The 19,805-nt window shown below is 40.9% G+C and overlaps 1 long non-coding RNA gene across 1 annotated transcript in view; it reads left to right on the top strand.

The window, feature by feature from the left end:
- The window catches only part of LOC117219331 (uncharacterized), a 68,430-nt gene extending 48,625 nt beyond the window's left edge, over positions 1-19,805 (top strand). The window contains exons 3-4 of the long non-coding RNA XR_004489991.2: positions 19,364-19,466; positions 19,545-19,805. This is a non-coding gene — a long non-coding RNA (uncharacterized LOC117219331). The remainder of the gene's footprint in view (positions 1-19,363; positions 19,467-19,544) is intronic.

Below are 19,805 nucleotides of genomic sequence, written 5' to 3'. Positions count from 1 at the left end.
AGCATGCATACAAAGTGAGGAAAACGATATTGCAAGAAAATTGATAAAAAGCTATACATTTTGATTGAATGAAAAGGACCTTATTTTGAGTAAAGGCTCATATTTTGATTAAAGGATCATATTTTGATCAAAGGGTCGTGTGTATTTCGATTAAAACGTCGTATTTCGATTAAAACGTCATACTTTGATCGAAAGGTCATATTTCGTTTAAACAAACATCTTTGAAAAAATGATACGAAGTTTATACCGTTCATATAAAAATCCGCCATTTCACGTGCGCCAACCTAATAATAATGTTGCTAAAATGTTGATACTGTCGAGAGAAGCGAGAGCGCTGTTAATTTGTACAACGGTTGTGTATTTGGAGGCGTCGGTGGTTGTAAGAAGATCGGCGAAAAATCCGGCGTTTAAAGTCGCGCGAATTTCGCCGGACGTTTTCATTCGTTTTCCATTATTTTTTAAACGACGCGTTATTGACGCTTACGAACAAGTATGTATATTGTTTCTGCGGCCGATATCTAGACCGTGTCAATACGCCACCCCTTTTTTTTTTTAATTCACGGGGTCGCAAGAAAAAGCTGAGTACGCCAATACGCTTCCGATCCGCCGCCGCCGCCTGTATATCCGTTTCTTTATTTTACCGCCTACGCGCGGCTTCGTCACGAGATTCTGAAGCGGACAGACAAGACGCGTGCATCGTTTTTCCGTTCAACGTGTTCGCGTAAATACTGGAATTACTTCTGCGCCGGCATCGATCGGAAATAAATTCGCGCAAAGAATCGCTCGAAATCTCGGAAATATTCTTGTCCCGTCGAGGATTTTACTCGTGCACGGTCGTCCACGGAATATCGATTGGCTTATGAAATATTTGAAAGTAAAGCATAAGGATACCGATCAAACAAGGATGCGCGTAGTATTATCATCCATGAAAACGAAGAATGATTCCAGCGTCAATAGAAAAAGTGAACGTGCGTGAAATTGTATTTAACTGTGCTGCCTATGGAATTTTCGTTCGGCGAGCATTTGATTGAAAAGTTCAATGTTCCATGTTTATTTAACAATTCTAGCACACCTTGCATGTTCGATGGTAAATCTACGGCACCGGTCGGTGTAATTGGTTCCACGATTTAATTTTACAATTCTCGGAGTTAAACAGACTCTTTGGTAGGAAATGATTGAATTCCATTAACCCAAGTATATAATTAGTCGTATAATTAGACTTATAATTGCACTTATAATTAGACTTATAATTAGATTTATAAGCAGACTGCGGGACCTTTATTCGAACTGAAAATTGTCGAAGTTAATTGCATGAAATAAAGGCTACAAAAGGTCTCTCCCCTTTTAATAATTTGTAATAAGTTGAAAATAACGTGGTATATTCGTAAATTTTTTAAATCTCTTCACAGCTTTCATACTCGACCCATTCGTTCGTTCTCATAAATCCATAAAATTCGCAGTAGTATTATTAGACTGTAAATTGTATGCGAAACAAACATTGTCTGCATCGATTGCAGGATGCAGCAGCTGCATAAACATTCGTTTCTTCTTTCAAACATTTTACTAAGTTGGTTACAATGAAACGGTGTTTTTTAATTCTTTATACTTATGCTTTTACCCTTTTCTATGCGATCAGAACGCTTTTCGCATAAACGCGTAAAATCTGTAGTCTACTAATTTTAATAAAAAACGGCGAAATATTTAATTCAGTCTTGTCGTTCTGACGAAGCAACGATCACTTCTAAGTTCAGTGTTTAGAGTTCAAGCGGCTATCGTTGCATCAGTTATGAATGCGGATTTTATGTATTTATGACAAAAATGAACAGATGAGATTTAATACAACAAAGATATATTTGAACAATTTAAAGATACTACTGCATTCGGTTCAACTCATTAAGCTCATTAAAAAGAAATAAATAAACGTCTGTTAAGCATCTTGCAATCAACGCAGACCGTCTTTATGTTACATAAAAAACCGCAGTGTCTACATCAAGTGACTAATCATTGCCATACCGATCTTTTTGCGCGCGTACATCTATGCATCGAATTAATTTGATAATTATTCGAATTATTCATGCACTTATTATTCATATATTTATTTATTCGTAGGATCAGGTTATATGCAAGACTAGAATAAGGATGACAAAAGTCGATTAATAATCACCGGCGAAGTTGAATATCTCGGTAAAAAGTGCGCGGTTGAAAAACTTAGAAAATAATGAACGTTCACGTTCGACGTAGGCGAAGTTGAATATCTCGGTAAGTAATGAAAAACCTGGACGATAATGAACGTTGACTTCCGTCTCGTTCGGTAAAAATAGTGTTAAAACGACTTGCCGCAACTTCTCTCGAAACGAATTTCTCGGCGAGTCGAGCCGGCAGGCTCTCGGTAAACTTCCGGCCCACGGAATCGTTCACGTCTTCGGGCCGTTAATCACCGAAAAGATCGTGGAAGCGCCAAGGCTCGCGCCGGTTAACCCGCGTCGACGATTCGAGGCTTGTCCGAAGATCGATCGAGAACCATCTCGAGATTCGGGACTCGACGTGTATCACCGGGAAACGCGGTTAGGATCGATCCCGTTCGCAGGATCGCCGGCAGCGAACCAGAAGCAGGATATTTTCGAGGGAGAAGATCCGCCGGTCGATGATCCGCCGCCACCGAAATCGGATTAAAGGCGAAAAGTCTGCCGCGATCGAGCAGCTAAAGCCGAGCCGGTTCGCGGCTAGGCGAGGGCGAGGGTTGAAACTTGGTAAATTCGACGGTGAGTGACGTGTCTCGGCGGCGATTGTGATTCACTGCAATGCGTCACGGTGAATAGAGAATCTTATTCTTGGCCCCATCGCGGCTCATTGTTCGCAGTCACCTACTTTCATTTGCCCAATTGTATCGTTTGCTTCGCGCGTCACTTTATGGCGTGGATTATCTGTACACGGTGTGTACGCACCACGCGATATTCCCAGCGCACCGTGCTTCTACGCTCGGGAAACGTAGTCGGAAACACTTAAAACATGAATTTTTTACCAAGGTTCGTTTTATCGGCTGTTTGGAACACTTTATCGGCGTTCTTATGGCGGTATCCGGGAGGAAATGGTCATATTTTTAGCGCTAGAACTACCGAACCAGTAAGAAACGCTGGTGTCCGAATCTTCCTTTTATGATCTCTGATACATAGAGATCTCATAGGGACTCCCTTATCCAATATTCTGGTATCCAAACGTTCTATTATCTAAGGATTCAGTTGGGCTGCCTCGCCTGGCCATGGCTTGGAGGATGACGAAGGGCGCTGGAAAGCGCATTTGGACGGCATCACTTTGAAGTAATGTGATTAACAGTTCCGGGGTGGGGTACTGTCGTCGTGAGCGGGGGTTTTTAGTGGGCAAGATCCCTACATACCTCGGGAGTTTGGCCACTTTCTCCCGCTATAAGAGATTGAAGATTTTTCCCCGCTATAAAAACAAAAAAAGAAGAAAGCAGTGTATCGTTTAGATACATTATCGCCTAGTAGAGAACTTGAATGAAGTTTTTAGACTGTAAAGGGTGTCCATTTTCGAGCGTTACTTTTAAATTTTGCATTATTTACACTTTTTGTACTAGATTAGAATATGTTCAAAAATTATGGTACTTCCGGGAAATGAGAGGGTTCCTGAGGTCATTCGAAGTAATTTTTTCCTTTACAAAAATTTTCTTCGAGGTATCGTTCACGAGTTATTAAAAAAAAACAGTGACCAATGAGAAGCGAGCTCGGCTGGCGCGAGGCGGCCGAGCCAACGAGCAGTCGTAGCCCGATTTCGCTGATTGGCTCGGCCGCCTCGCGCCAGCTGATCTCGCCTCTCATTGGTCACTGTTTTTCGTAAATAACTCGCAAACGAAACGGCAGATTGCATTTGCGCTAAGGAAAAAGTTACTTCAAATCACATCAAGAATCCCTAATAAAGGAAGTACCATAATTTTGGGACATCCTGTATATTATTTGACATTTGACAAGTAGAAACATTGCCGTGAAGAGAATTTGAGAGATATTCGATTCGACAAAGCTTGTTTACTATTAAAAATTAGCAAAAATTTGGTGAAAGTTATGCAGAAGTTGGAAGAAACTTAATACAACAGCATTTTTTCATTCTTTAAATTTCTTTTATCGTTGTGCACTCGATCTGCTCATTATTGCTATAAGTGCATCAAATCCGGAGTCCAGTCATCCGCGACCATGATAACCTCCAGTTATAAATTTTTGATTTAATCTGACTTGTTTTCACGCGTTGGCTGCGTTTCCGGCATTCGAAACCCCTGTGCAGCGGCAGTAACCCCTGCCATCACCCCTTGTACCATCTTCTTCGTAATTAGAACGAGTAGATGCTTTCCGATTGTATTAATTTTTTTTAGAAGAAAACGAAATATGTTGCGTGGCTGCACTAACTTGAACAGTTAAATATTAACGTCGATAGAACAGAATTGTATTCCGACTAGACAGAATGTAATAACATCCGTGGCAAACAGATTATTTCTAAAAATCTTGATCACGCGTCGGACTCGTCGAAATATGGCAAGGAATTAAGATGAAACCTTCGGCCAGCACCGAGCAGCCTGCACGAACGAAATTTCTGGTGGATACTCTTGCTCCGGGTTCGCGCCCCTCGTAAATTCTCGATCATTTCCCGCCTTGTACGGTAAACAACCGCGTTGCTCGAGCGTGCACCGTTTATTTTTAAGGAATCTCTTGGTTCCACGTCGCCGGCCTACGCCCCGAGAACTTCTTTCGCGATTCATCGAGTTTTCCTAGCCCGCTGGTATTTCGTAGCATCACGGACTATAAATAGTTTAAATAATAGCGCGATGCCTCCGCAGTCGGGCTCGTGTACCGCTGCATGCAAGAGCTTTTCTGCTCAAGGATGTTTTCTTAACTGTTCGACAACAATTCGTTTCTCTCTCTCTCTCTCTCTCTCTCTCTCTCTCTCTCTCTCTCTCTCTCTTGCTGTATCATCGCCCTTTCAGTCTTGCAGAACTGTCTCCAACATTTCCTCTGATTTGTGACCTTTTTAAAAATAGAATCTCGATTATCCGAAGTAAACAGGGAAACACGAATGTTTCGATAATAGAACAGTTATCTTATTTATTATAACCTCTCAATATCTTATTTACCGGTAGCTTTTTATAATAGTCCTTCCAAGGTCGGTGGTATATAGATAGTTTTTTAAAGAATAGAATAATTTCTCCCTAATTCGCGCTCAGATTGCGCACGATAATGGACAATTTGGCAATCGATAACTATAAGAACGAGCCGTAAGGCTCGAATAATCGTATCTCCCCTTTCCGAATTGTTACTGTGCCTCGAAAGCGACAGCAGTTTCATTCGTACCTCAGCAAATTATTTGGATTAGTGACATCTTCTTCTGAAATTGTTATTTAAAAGAAGGATCATATTTTCACAATTGTGCCATCGACGATGCTTACAACGATTCTGATCTTTGCTCAGCAATTTACCAATAAAATATCTTCGAAGATATTTCTTCCAAGCTTAAAATAATAATAAATAATAATAAATAATAATAAGTAAATAATAATAATAAATTGAGATAATAAAACGAGACAATTGTAACTCGATCGTGGTAGATTCATCGTTAAGATCCAGGAAATTGGTCTCGTTATCGATCTAAATCCAAGATTCCATGGACGTAAAGAATTGTATAAAAGAAGAGATCATTAAATATAAAATCCGAGAGATCAGTCTAGTTACAGCAGCCTGCACGCGGAATCACGTTCCGCTGACCACAGTGCTTCCGGCAGTCGTCGTAAACAGAATTTTCATCGATCTCGCGCTAATCGTCGCGGAACGCTGATAACGCGCGACAGAGCCGAATTATTGTTTCCGTTTCGCGACACCGCGGGAGCAAAAAGAAAAAAAGAAACGTTCGCGGTCGCAGCTGACCCCTGGACCTTGGGCGAGTTCATGCACGTTGCGAAACCGTGCGCGCGGAACGCGGATCGTCGGCGGCCGGTAGCAAAAATCGACGGTCCCGCGGCTCGTCAGCAATTTTCACGAGAAAGGTTACGGCGAGTTCGCGATTACGCGAGCCGCGCGGATGAATCAAGGCACCGAAATCCGAGTCAGCCGGCGGGCTGCCGCGGAATTTTTTTTTTTATTGCTCCGCGGGGAAAAGAGGTCGGGAAACGACCGGTCATAAAGTTGTCCGGAGTCGATGAAAACTCTGGGGGCGCGCGATCTCTTTCGTGGCTGGTATTCCGCGAGGCTTTAAAAGCTTTCCGCTTTAAGCATCGATCTTAATAGCAGACGCGAGCGTTCAATGGTACTCGCTATTTCGGCGTTCCGCTCGGAGAAATTGTAAATCTTGTAAACCGGCCACTTCGTCGAACGAGAACTGCTCTCTCTGCCTTTCTCTCTTTCTTTCTCTCTCTCTCTCTCTCTCTCTCTCTCTCTCTTTTTCTCTGTCTCCCTTTCTCTTGAAAAGAGGCGTGGAAACGATTTTTTCTCCCCGAATGCCTCTCCGTCTCTCTCACTGTCTCTCTCTCTTTCTCTCTCTCTTGACGGGATTCAGGGTGGATATCGAGCGTGTGCCGCTGGTATTTGTCGTCGGACACACGGATATCTCTGCAGGAATCGTTCCGAGAGTAGAGAGAGAGAGAGGGAGGGAGGGAGAGCGAGGAAGGGTAGGAAGAGGGAGAGAGAGAAAGAGAGCGAGAGCGGGCGGGAGAGGGCAAGAGAGGGCGAAGAATCTATCGCGACCGACAGGACGCGACGCGCGACGGCGCGGGAGGAATATTCTTGTTGTTTGCTCAGCCGGGAAGCTTCTCGCGCCTTTTAATTTCCGCCTTTACGATCACCTAGCTCTGAGCTTATCCTTGTTCAGCTCGCGTTCGGAAGAATCGCTGAAATAACACGCGAGAACGGAAGAGAGAAAGAGAGCGGGAGAGAGAGACAGAGCAAGAGAGAGCGGGAGAGAGAGACAAAGCAAGAGAGAGCGGGAGAGAGAGAGAGAGCAAGAGAGAGAGAGCGGGAGAGAGAGAGCAAGAGAGAGAGAGAGAGAGCAAGAGAGAGCGGGAGAGAGAGAGCAAGAGAGAGCAGGAGAGAGATTACACGAGCCAGAGAGGATCAGAAACCGCTCCGATCTCAACACCAAAATGGCGGTGGTGGTTGCGGTGGCGGTTCGTGGATCGCGGGCTTCGAGATGTCACGTGTTTGACAGCTTAACCCAATGGCGTAACAATCAATTTATACCGTTTACATTCCTCGATCCTTCGCGCCTGGCCCGGCCGGCCTAATTTGCTAAAGGGAAAGACGGATAGTTCTCTTTACATGGCGCGCTTTCGCCCTCTCTCAAGCTGAGACTCTCGACAGCCGGGCTCGATTTAGCCAGCGTTTTCGCGCGATCAGCCTTTTACCAAATATATGGTTTTTTCCTTTTTGCTTTTTTTTTCTTTAATCATCACATTTCTGTTGTATCATCGCATCGAGTACTTTTTATGAATATATTTGTTGTATACGTGTTACGTAATAAATATGTTTGGAACGAAAGCTGTTCGGTATAAAGAGGAGCATGCAATAGCAATAATTAATATTTCGCTATTTTCTTTTTTTATTATAACATTAGGGTCTCTCGTTTTCATTATAAACGCATAACGATCACGGTTTATTTTTAACTAAGGAATCTGTTTCGCTTTAGAAGAAATTAATAATATTCAGTAGATTGTTCATGAAATATTCATCACGAGTCTGACTCGTTGTTACCTACGTAATGCGTCGAGTTAACGACAAAAAAGTGCTAATGAACGTAACTAATTGCAGGTAAGAAATCGTAGCGCGGAGGCTTGAAACGTTCAGCGCAAACATTTCGATGCTTCTTTCGGAATAAATAGGCGAAGTCGATATTAAACAAATTGTGCGGGGCATCCCCCATTTAACACTAGAACTACCAAAAATTAGGTTATTTCTTTTGTAATTCCTGATACTATAAAAATGTTTTTGTCAGAAAACTTTGTATGAACTTTTTCATTCAAGCATATATTATAACAAGAATCGTAGAATGTTTAAAGAAATTCAATCTTCACATTGTTATAAAACAATATACATTGGTCACGTTTAGGGCTCGATAGTTCTAGCGTTATTTTAGTTATTACAACGAAAATACTTCTCCTACGATTTAAGTTAAAATGCTTGTGAAACACGTTCATCAATTTTGCACGTTTTAACATTTTGACATGTGTCGAATATCGACTCCAAAAATTCACACAATATCAAAGTCATTCAATTAACGAAATCGAAAGTAGAATGTGAATTTCCTATGGAAATAGGAAATATTAGTTCAGCTATTTAGTGTTCTACAAATCCTAGTTAACATTCAATTTGTTCAGTATATTACAATGAAACTGAATTTCGAAAACCTAGTTAAAAATTAATGTCACCCATAGGTGACTCACGCGGCACGGAACTCATCGAAAAGTAATTCTAGTAACAACTTGCCGAAAGAAACTGCAGCCACAGTGTGGTCGATAAAACGTGTACAAAATTGATCTTAAAAATAGATCGACGCAGCCAAGGGGTTAATAGCGATCATAGAGTGGATCATAGAGGGTGCTTATATTTTTCCGGATCCCGGAATAAAGATCGCGGTGCAGATGCGAAATCGAATCGCTATTTCCGGGGAACAAAGCGAAAAGTCGATTCGTACGGAAGCAACGTTGCGCCGTTGTTGCGGCGTTATCGTGCAGGTGCAAAAATAACCGGCGGGTCTAGTTTGACCGGCGATGGAAGGTAATCAGAACCGAAGCTCAGGTAACGAATGACGAGGGGGAATCGTCATTGCCGTCGTCATGGTGAATCGATGACGAAGGCATTGCTTCGCGCCACCACCGGCTCGATAAACCCGCGGCGCACGTATTTACGTATGTACGTCTATGTTCTATGCCCTATGTAATGGTACGTCTACGCAAGACCTTCCCCCACCCCCCCCAATATTTGCAACGTAATAATCATCCTACAATGCACGACCGTAATGCACGTTCGACTCCGATGTCTCCGGTCAAATCAATCGCAATTAATAGAAACGTCGATGTACTAGGTGACTCGCGTTCATATTCGAACACATTTTAAGGCAAAATAACTTTTTTCAAAGCGAGCGAAGTGCCTCTTTTTACCTCTAGTTTGCCTCTAGTTCACCAGGCAATTTCTATAAATTTTTTCTCGAAACTTGCAATCGGTTGATATGGAAAGAAAAATAAGAAACTCGCGTTTTTTGACTTTTTCATCTGAGATTGGGGGATTATATAGACATTATATATAATATTATATAGATATACATCTTATTTTGTTGTGTAAAACTGGGACGTTCTTCACTATAGTGCATAATTCGCTGCAGTATTCGAACACTATTTTTTAAAACTAAACTATATGGCTTGAATTTTTGTTTTAAATATTAAAGACTCTAGTTTACCAGGCAATGATTAATATAGCTTTTTTTTTAAATTTTGCTATTATTTGGAATGATAAACAAACCGAATCTGGAACGAATATTTAAAATATGCGAAAATCGGTTGACGTTCTCGTAGGTTGCAAACAATTGAAGATAGCGAAAATCGCAGTTTCTTAAAATTAATTTTCACATTTATCAATTACATCTTCGGAATTTTATCAGGACCAGCAAAACGTGAGAATGTAAAAAAATAATTGTTGTCATACAGCTTAACTTTTCAATTTAATCGAATGGCGAAGCTTCTTGGTAATAATATAACCTCGTCGTAAATTATATTTAAATCTTAAGTTATATTAAAATCTTAAATTATATTTAATAATGTTACCTCGCTTGTAAATTTTAATGCTCCATCCCGTTTTGCGAGGTCGGCCCTGCCCTTTAGAACCTCACAGTGCTCATCGAGATTTAGTTCGATTGACCCGCTTTACAGAGAACGTATACATTCATAAATACTAATAGTGATCAGATTGACATATTTGTATCCAATATTACCAGGCCTCAAACAAGGCTTTATAAACTGTTTACTTGGTTCACTGATTCTCTGTCGTTCATCATAAATTATGCTTTTCTTTTCGTTGTTGTAAAAATAGGCGTTCACCTCTATATACAAGCAAATAAATAACTGAGTATGCTTAGGATCATTTATCATTCTATCCATCGACTGTTTTCAATATATTTTTTAAGCTGTTCCTCCTAGATATTAGTTGCCAGAAACTTAACGTTCGAATATTAAAGTCTTACAGTTCGAGTGTTAATTTGACTAAATCAAATATTAATTTAATGTTTTTATAAAATTTACATCTTAATCTTATGAAAATTTCGAGGTTGTTGACGCGGCAGTGAACATTGTTGAGAATCTTCATCATTTCAAAGTAATATGTCCAGGTTGCTGACTCGACAGTCGACATTTTTCATAATCTCCATCGTTTCATACTAACACATGGCTATGTTCCGATCTAAAGTTAATAATTTTTAGTTTCAGTGGTTGTCGATGCGACAGCGGAAATTGTTAATAATCTTCATTACTTCAAAAGTAACGTGGCTACGTACCGATCCACAGCTTAATAATTTTTAATTTTATGAAAATTTTAGGGTCACCGACGCGACAGCGAGGATTGTTAACAATCTTCATGACTCCGAACCAACATGGCTACGTTCCGACACCCCCCTGACGTTTTCGTCATTTCCTGCTCCATCAGTTTTCTCATGATTGCAGAAAGATCCGCAGTCCAGATATAGCGATTAATAATCGTCGACGCGTCTAGCACGGAATTTGATCTGTCGCGAGAAATAAATTTGGAAAAGTCAGGAAATTACAGCGTGGGACGTTGGCGTGAGTCACTGGGCGAGCAAGAGATTCGAGGTTCTAAGTAACGAGGGATGAAATCGTCGAGTCTCGGACGCCTCCTACGAGGAATCGATGCCCGACAAATTCCGAGCTAACGAATGCGGCCGACAAATGAGATGCGTCGGTGTGCACCGCTCCGGATAATATTATTTGTTCGTCGCGTTTGTCGGTCGTTCTTCCCTCCCCCGCCCTTTTTTTTCTTCTGGTGCCACGCGAGAAACGAGACGGGAAACTCTGAAATTCGTGGCACAAAGGTAACTCGGTTGCCCAATATTCCGAGCTGACGTCAGTGCAGGGTTGTTGGCGCCACTGTCCTATGACGTCATTAGGGGTGTATTTGGGGTGGCAGGCGGGGGGCGGTCGAGCGTCAGAGGCGTAGGGTTCAGAAAGCAGCGATAAGAATTTTTCCAATAACCTCTCCCCGGACAAATGAAATACCTAGATTTTTTCGCCGAGTTCGGCTAATATTGTTAGCTGTTCTACCGGACGAATATTATTAATTGCCAGATGCCGGCGTACGCGCGTTTCACAAAGCGTTCGATGCAAATAACGCTTGCGATTGTTTTACGTAACGCCCGGGATACTTATTTTCATTGTGCCACGTCTTTCTATCGCCCGATACTTTTTCATTGTCCGCAAGCTTTTTGTAGTCTAATATGTTTCGTAGTCCGACGACGTTTTACAGGCCCGATATCTTTCTGTTGTCCGATACGGTTTTATTGTACGACAGCTTTCGCGGCCGACGCACAGCGGGAAGGAAAGCCAATTTCCGAGTGCAAAAGTCAAACGACCAAGCATGAAGTAAACGTTTTTAATATTATTTCTTGCGCGTTTTTACTTCCCAAATCGATCATTGTTAAGCGTGGTAGCGAAACAATGGCTATTCTTTTCATCTGTCGTTTGTTGCTTAGAACCTTAAATATTGATTTCTATCGACAGCATTAGGAAGACAGATTTTACGGAAATTTAGAAATAAGAATAGTTTTCAAACAGGTTTTAAGAAATTCATTTTTTTAAATTGTTTTATGCAATACTTATGTATTACTTATATATTATATTATATACTTATAGTTATATGAGATTCGCCTGTATTCGAGTTAATTGTTGTATAAATATTAAGAATGGAATATGTAGTTTTACGTTTTCGTCGACTTTCAGCACGGAAAAGTTTTCAGCAACGATAAGTAATAATTACAAGCTTTAGCAATAATTGTTTTAATAGTAATGCTTAGAAATATTATTTCTATTTTTACCAATGATTTCTATTTTTTACCGAAAATGATGCTTCTGTAAAAAGGGAAGAATTTCACAAGAGTTTCTCTTTCTCGTCGTTGTAAATAATAACTGTCGTTCTAAATTGATACACGTTGCTCTCTCTCTCTCTCTCTCTCTCTCTCTCTCTCTCTCTCTCTGTGCTATTTTAAAGAAAAAAATTATTTCAACCAACACGCGGAACTCAATTAGCCTTCTATATACTACACGTGGCACACAGAATTATCGATTATTAGTAACGTTCAGAATATTGCTAAATCGACCGTTCTCCCCACTGCGCGACAGCGCATAAATTGATGAATTCGGTGGACGTTTCAGTATTTTGTCCAGCGACGGTGCCACCGACTCCCCGTTATTACGGTGCCGGTGGAAAAAGCCGCAACGACGTAAAAAGGTATTAACGTATTCGTCGGATCGAATCTAAGCAGCCGCGCAGACAGAAATGCACGACAGCGGTACCACTTTCGTGTCACGGCAGATGAATTAACAGAGGTTAAATTTAATCGTGGCTTCTCCCGTTCGACGCTTTACACCGATAAGAATAGCTCCATTCAAGTCGGGAGCCGCCACGGTTTTCGAGAGAGCCACGAAATTATTCCTTATTTCCTGTTTATTTTTCGTGCCGCTCCTCGATACGGAATCTCCCGTTCGTTTTAGATGGATCGATCGCGTGGAATCTCGCTGCTAAAATTACTGGACCGTTCCAACCAATTTCGGATTTCTGTTTCTGCTCGGCATTCTTAACCACTGTGTACAGCAGCCACCGAAACTACACGCTTCACCGCAGGCATTTCCCCATAAGATTACTTCGGCTCCGTTCCAACGATTTCTCAAGCCATTTTTAAACCCTGCATTTTTTCCCCTCATTTTATGATCAATGGATAACTTTTCGTATGTATTCAATAAATAAATAAATAGATATATGTATAGATATACTGTGGAGAGTCGATTATCAATCAGGGACGCACGAGTGGCCCTTTTATTGTCTCTATAAAATATATGTTGAGATTCAATGAGTGTTGAATAAGTTTTTTTAACAAATAAATAAATATTCTTTACATTGTTAAAGTATTGGATTAAATGTTTACGTGTGGGTCCTACACGTTTTTTCGTAACAGGCCCGTTTAATGTTGTTATACAACATTAAATGGGTTAACACAGTAATTTATTGTTTAACTTGAATATATATTTGACAACGGTCATTTTTATCATTTTTAGAGGGAATCATCTGCACACTTTCTTATCCTAGATAACTATTTATTTATTTATTTTATTTATTAACGAGTAGTAACCAGTTGATACATAAAGTTAGTTACACAACAAAGGAGATATAGTGCATATAATGTTTAATATCAAGCACCAACTTATGGTTCGAACTGAAAAGACTCTTACAATAAAAACTCTTACAATAATTTACGTTCATAGAAATCTTATTCAGGCAGTTGAATCTATTTTTAGCACTGTGACTGCCACGTCAACAACCTAAAATATTGCATAAGATTGAAGTATTTCATTTGATCGAATTACACTTGCAGATCAGAACGAGATTAGGAAGACATAAAAGATTAGCACAAAAATAAATGTTCATTATACGAGGTATTATTTTCAGTAACGTGTTATTTTATTTTATAATCGGTTGAAATAATTATTATTCGAGATAGCTGAGAAATTTTGGAGGAGAGATTTTTGCAAGAATGCAAATTGATGTTAAGGTTTCTTCAAATAAAATCATTCGTTTCACATATTAGCTCGAGGATTATTTCTTTCGTCATATTTGGAGTAAAAAAAAAATAACGAAATAATTCATTATTTGAAATTGCTGTTATTGCAAATGGATCGATATTATTTGCATTTTACAGAGACCCAAACTGTTACAACAGAAATTAAAAACGGTCATAGAACAACAATTATCTGTACAAATAATAACTACGAATGACGGAAAAATCATTTTCATCGTCGATAACGATTATCGATTAGCAAAACTTACAGGATACGTTAAAAATCGACATTCTTTTTTAATCACATGGTTTATTGAACAAATTTTCTCTCAGTTTGCGATTGATGCCGTCAACTTAAATAATGAACAAGCTTCGGCTATTGATTATTTCTATTTTATGAAGTATATTCTTATTTTTGGTCCCTGTTATTTTCAAATAGGAGCGCTGAAAATCGCGATTCGAGATCAATTACTTCAAATAGTTATTTCCAATTTTATATACAATTTTATAATATTATATTATTATTATATTATTAATATTATATTATAATATAATATATTATGTTATATTATTATATTATTATATTTTTATAATATTAATTTTTATATATAATTAATATTAGCCCAGGGCGTTGCTTATGGATGCGCTGTAAATTTAGCGCATTTACGCGTGAAACATAACAACAGTTTAAACGATTACGAATTTGGATGGCGAACGTTCGGTTAATCGAGGTCCCGCGATATTTCCATGGAACGTTGCGACACTCGATAAATCGTAATCGGCCCGTCGAGGTTGCCCCGATATCCGCGAGACTGGACAATTTGTCAGGAACTTATTGAAAGGTAATCGCAGGTCGCCGATGCTTCGCGCAACATGGAAAAGAAAATTATTGGCTCGTGTCGTCGCGGCCAGATACGCTGCTATTATGAATCAACGGACAACTAGACACAGAGTCCCCGTAGTAACCAATAAGTCACGGTTTCCAATTAAAGCCTACCTGTTCCAATACGTTTGGGAGCGTGTGCCGTCGTTGAAATCGTGGAGAGAGAGAGAGAGAGAGAGAGAGAGAGAGAGAGAGAGAGAGAGAGCCCCGGCCGTACAGACGGCCGCGCAACAACCGATTCGTTGTCACCAAATTGTACCGCTTTATCCGCGCTTATTCATTCGTGCGATTCAACGAACTCGAACGAATGGCTTGTCATAAAAGTGGCAATGCTCCAGAAACGTCATCGCAATTAACCAACACGCGGCCGAAACGGGAGAGAGTCGTTACCCTAGCCCGTCCGTAAATACTAATCTCTAATACTCTCCGGCTGGTAATCCTGTTCGAATCGTTTCCCGATTCGACCCCGACAAGCGATTCAACGACGATTCGTTCTATCAAAGACGTTCCTCATTGTTTCGCCGCCGATCGTTACACGTGCAAATTTTAAACGATTTTGCACGAAGCTCCCTTTCATCCGCGAGCCGATCTACATATGAGCCGTGTATTTTGAAAGTGGCATAAGTCACTTGACCGTGATGAAAAGTGGTGATTTGTTTAATGTTTATACGAAATTATTTATACCGAGAAAAATATCAGTATCCTGAGATATAACAAATACAAGTAAATCTTCTCGAAAGTTAGCATCCATATTTTGAAACAGTGTTAAAACGCAAACCCTTAAATATATCGACTTAAAAACAAAGTGACTTATGCCACTTTCAAAATAAACGGCTCATATGTTTAACGCTAAATCGACCACGGTCGAAGTGGCCGGTTTCTTATTCTCGGTGTGAATTAAACTTGGGTGAAATGTTTACAAATTTTCGTGGGAATCGCTTGGATAAATTTATATTATTGTAATTAATACTTTACAACATCTGAACGGCTTCGATCTTCTTAATTTTAGGTTAGAGTCAATACTGCTGCAAAGCATCGCAGGACATTTTTTTATTTGTTAACGCATTGGACCAAACGACTGGAATTTTTTTTTTAATGGTAGAGAGTATAGTTCGCTAAACAATCGTCAAAAAATATTTTATAAATATTAAAATTGGTTGAAATGACAAAAAGAAAGAAAAAGGAGCTCGTATTTGTTAACTCTTTTATTTGTGCGAGTCATTAAACTGTGAACATTACATACAGTGTCCTGCAGTTGGTATAGATTATTTTTATTTTGCATAAAAATCCTGAGTTTAGAGGGTGTCCCAAAAGTTAGAGAAATAAATCGAAGATAAAATAAATCGAGAAATAAAGGGTCCCTGAAGTTATTTTAAGTAACTTTTTCCTTAAGGATAATGCAATCCGTGGCTTTTTTTTTTGTTTACGAGCTATTAACGAAAAGCAGTGACCAATGAGAGGCGAGCTCATTCGAATATTTCTATTTTCTATTATTCCTTTGAAATATACGAATACGATATTTTGTTGAGTTTCGTTTAAATATCCCTGAAAATGTAAAAGTTACTTCGAGACTACAGTAACCCACACCACTCTATAATTACTAAAGAATTCCATTGATAAAAAGCAAATCGATTTACGTTTCAAGTTGATGCACTACACGGAGGCAATCGGATGAAAGGTCGCCACAGAACAATCGATGGAAGTTCGACCCGATGGAAATCTCAATTATTTCTGCAGCATCGAACGAACGCGTGCAACAAATATTTCTCGGCGAAATCGAAGCCAGCTGGAGTAACAGCGAGAGAGGCGCGTGAAAGCTCCGCGCCGCCGGAGTTCTCCAGAAATAAATTCATAAAAATCAGCTGTATTTCGCGGGCATCGGGCACGCTCGATTGAGAAATCTTATGTGTACCAATTTCCCGAACGGTGCTGAGGGATTAATCGGGAAATAATGTGCTCTGCCCACGTCGCAGCGAGCGGCGTGCGTGGGCTGTAGCCCCGCGTTGCCTCTAGAACGGTGTACAACTCGATTCATGCATGATGCAGCGGAACGACGTTAGGGGTTTCGCAGTCTTTCGAGCGACTCTGTTATGGAAAAATAGTTTCGAACGAGTTACGTATTCGCGCCGATGCACAGTGCACCATTTATATCCAGCGTTCGGGATAAAAATCATAGCTTTGGTTGGCAACTAAGTAATTGCCGATTTCAGTTATAGATGTCTCTCACTCCTATTTTTATGATATCCGTAAATGTTATATTATAAAATTATTATTATTATTATGTTATTTTTTATTATCCGTGAATGTTAGCAACTGGACAAATTGAATGCAGCGGTCAAGGAAAAGCGACCAGAATTGGTCGATCGTAAAGGTGTCATTTTCCAGCAGGACAATGCTAACGTCTTTGTCCACTCGGCAAAAATTCATGGATATTGGTTGGGTATTGATGTTACACCCACCATATAGCCCTGATCTCGCGCCATCGGATTACCACTTGTTTCGATCCCTGGACAACTCCCTTCGTGGTAAAATTTTTAACGACGACGACGCTGTAAAATCTCACTTAACTCAGTTTTTGGCCGAAAAGGATCAGACTTTCTACGAGCGTGTAATTTTCAAGTTGTCGGAGAGATGGCAAAAGGTCATCGAACAAAATGGAAAATACATTACAGATTAAACTTCGTTCCAAGTAAAAAAAAATTTTTTATTTCATTGAACAAATCGGCAATTATAAAACCCAATATAATACCGTGAAGTGATCAACGCGAACGAACTTATACAATTTCATCCTGATCTACCCTGTTTTAAAGTGGACACTTCCATCTTTCATTTAAGCTATACAACGTAGAAATACCTTTACGGAAACGTATCTTAAAAAATCCATCTGAACTTTTCTTTTTGAATCTCGCAAACCCCATGATGTCAACGGTCGATTAATTTTAATTTGTTCGAAATGATCTCGTCATTCAAGTAAAAAAGATTTTTTATTTCATTGAACAAACCGGCAATTACTTAGTTGCCAGCCCAATAGAACGGCGCATCGTCTTCGACGGAGAGATCGGCCGGCGACACGTTGCTCGAAAATTCGAGTGGAAAGCCGGAGCCGGCGACGCTCGATATGAAGCGGCCTGTGTCGGTGCCTGTTCTCTGCCCGTTCTCTGCCTGTCTCTGCCTGCATGCCTCGTGCCTCTCTCATGCTTACATCGTCGTCGTCGTCGTCGACGTCGTCGTCCGTATCCCGCTTTCTCGGCGATTCATTGTCGGTGATACGCCGTCCTCGCGTCCACGAGCCTACAAACGAACACGGAGATCCCTCTTTTTATTGTCGCGACGGCGTGCCGTGACGTCAATTCTCTCTAATCTTGGCGCTCATTTCTGAAAATCATGATAGCGCCGACGGGCCGACGCGCGCGCGCGCGACGCGGCCCGACGGACGTTTAGAACGATCATCGGTTTCCTGATTACGACCCTCCTCCGTTTTACAAACGATTTCGCCTTGCCTTGGCTCGCCTTGCTCGTTGCTTTTCGGTTCGAAAACATCGACTCGTGGTACGAGCCGAGTGGTCCGAGGCAAACAGATTTTCGACCGTTTCGAGCACGAAACAGGAAACCGCCAATTCGTCCGAATTGTTTCTGCGCGACGCGCAGTCGGCAAGATTCGCTATGGTCGTGTCTATCGCGACGTTAGATTGCAATCCTTTCCGAGAAACGCTTATTCGGATGACAACTGTTGCGAATGATCATTTTTATGGGTAATATTATCGTGAAATAATAACGTCGGAAAGTTCAGCGAGAAAAATTCATTCCCTTGGAAACACCGCGAGCTATTATTTTACTAATTCCGCGGTGTCCGTCGTGAAATCTTGTTCTCTGTAGCGTTTATTTTGTTTCGGATTATGCGTGTTTCGTTTGTATTACTTAAAAGGATCTAGACTTAGTCCAGTTTTGAAAAAATGATTGCATTTTAAAAGGTGTACGAACACTTTTGTGGGCCAAAACCAACCACTGTTGCGGAACACTCTCTCTGTATTTGTAACAAAAGCTTTCTTACCGGAGTATATAAACACGCAAATAAATAAAATTAGATGAGAAATCGTTTGATCGAACGCGAACGCGTAATCGTGCATTCGCTGGCTAGGACTATACCGATGCGAGCCCGTTGTATCACCTTCGTTGCTTGTCTTCTCCCTAGAAGTTCGATGTAATTGTTGCTACGCGTGGTCGGATCAACAGCAAAACCGCAGCAGCGTCCGTGAAGGATAGAAACGGCTTCCAGTAAGTTCGTTACACGACTCCGGTCGCCGGTGAATCGCAGTGTCACGCGAAAACACGGTAATCTCCGATTTGTTACGATGCGTTCTCTTTTCTTCGGCGGGCTCGCGTCGCGGAAAAACCGAGGCCCGATCGAAGAAATCCGAAGCCCGGGGCGCTTGGAAGCCGGGGGAACGTGTACGACGCGTTCATTGATGCTTTTATTATCGATTCGCATGGTTGCCGTATTAACGACCGATATTACGTAACGTGAGCCAAGGTCGAGGTCCGCGACCGTTGTCTCCCGAAGAAACGAAGTTACCGGCGATTCTTCTACCGCGATCGCGTTGCCGCTCGCCGGAGATGTTCGAGAGAAAATTAACGTGGATCCCGACGATTGTTTTCCAGGAACGCTCGCGGTCTGGGAGAATTTTCGCTCGCGGCCATAGCTCGCGGACACCTCATCGACGAAACGAAGAATGATGATACGAAAGCGTTGTTTCACGTTTAGGTAAGCGAAGTTATTATCTCGCCATTAAATCGTAGATCGAGCACTGCGGCGGCTGATCTTTGTTTTCCTTTTTTCCAGCAATCCGGGATTTACGCACTCCGGCAGATGCGCAACATTTCGCAGAATAGTCCGAACGATCTCTGCGAACCATCCTCCCGCCGAGTTTTCAGCTGTTCAACCCCCAATCGCACGTGCTTCGACGTGTTCGACTCGAGGCGGAGATTCCTAGTGATCGTCTGTTAACATCTTAGCTGCATTCGAGGATATATTATAATATATAGAAGATATATTATAGATAGATAGAAAATATATATATATATATATATCTTCTATCTATTA

Source organism: Megalopta genalis, chromosome 2, assembly GCF_051020955.1.
Source record: "Megalopta genalis isolate 19385.01 chromosome 2, iyMegGena1_principal, whole genome shotgun sequence".
NCBI classification, from domain to species: domain Eukaryota; kingdom Metazoa; phylum Arthropoda; class Insecta; order Hymenoptera; family Halictidae; genus Megalopta; species Megalopta genalis.
This window is presented reverse-complemented; position numbering and strand designations above follow the sequence as displayed.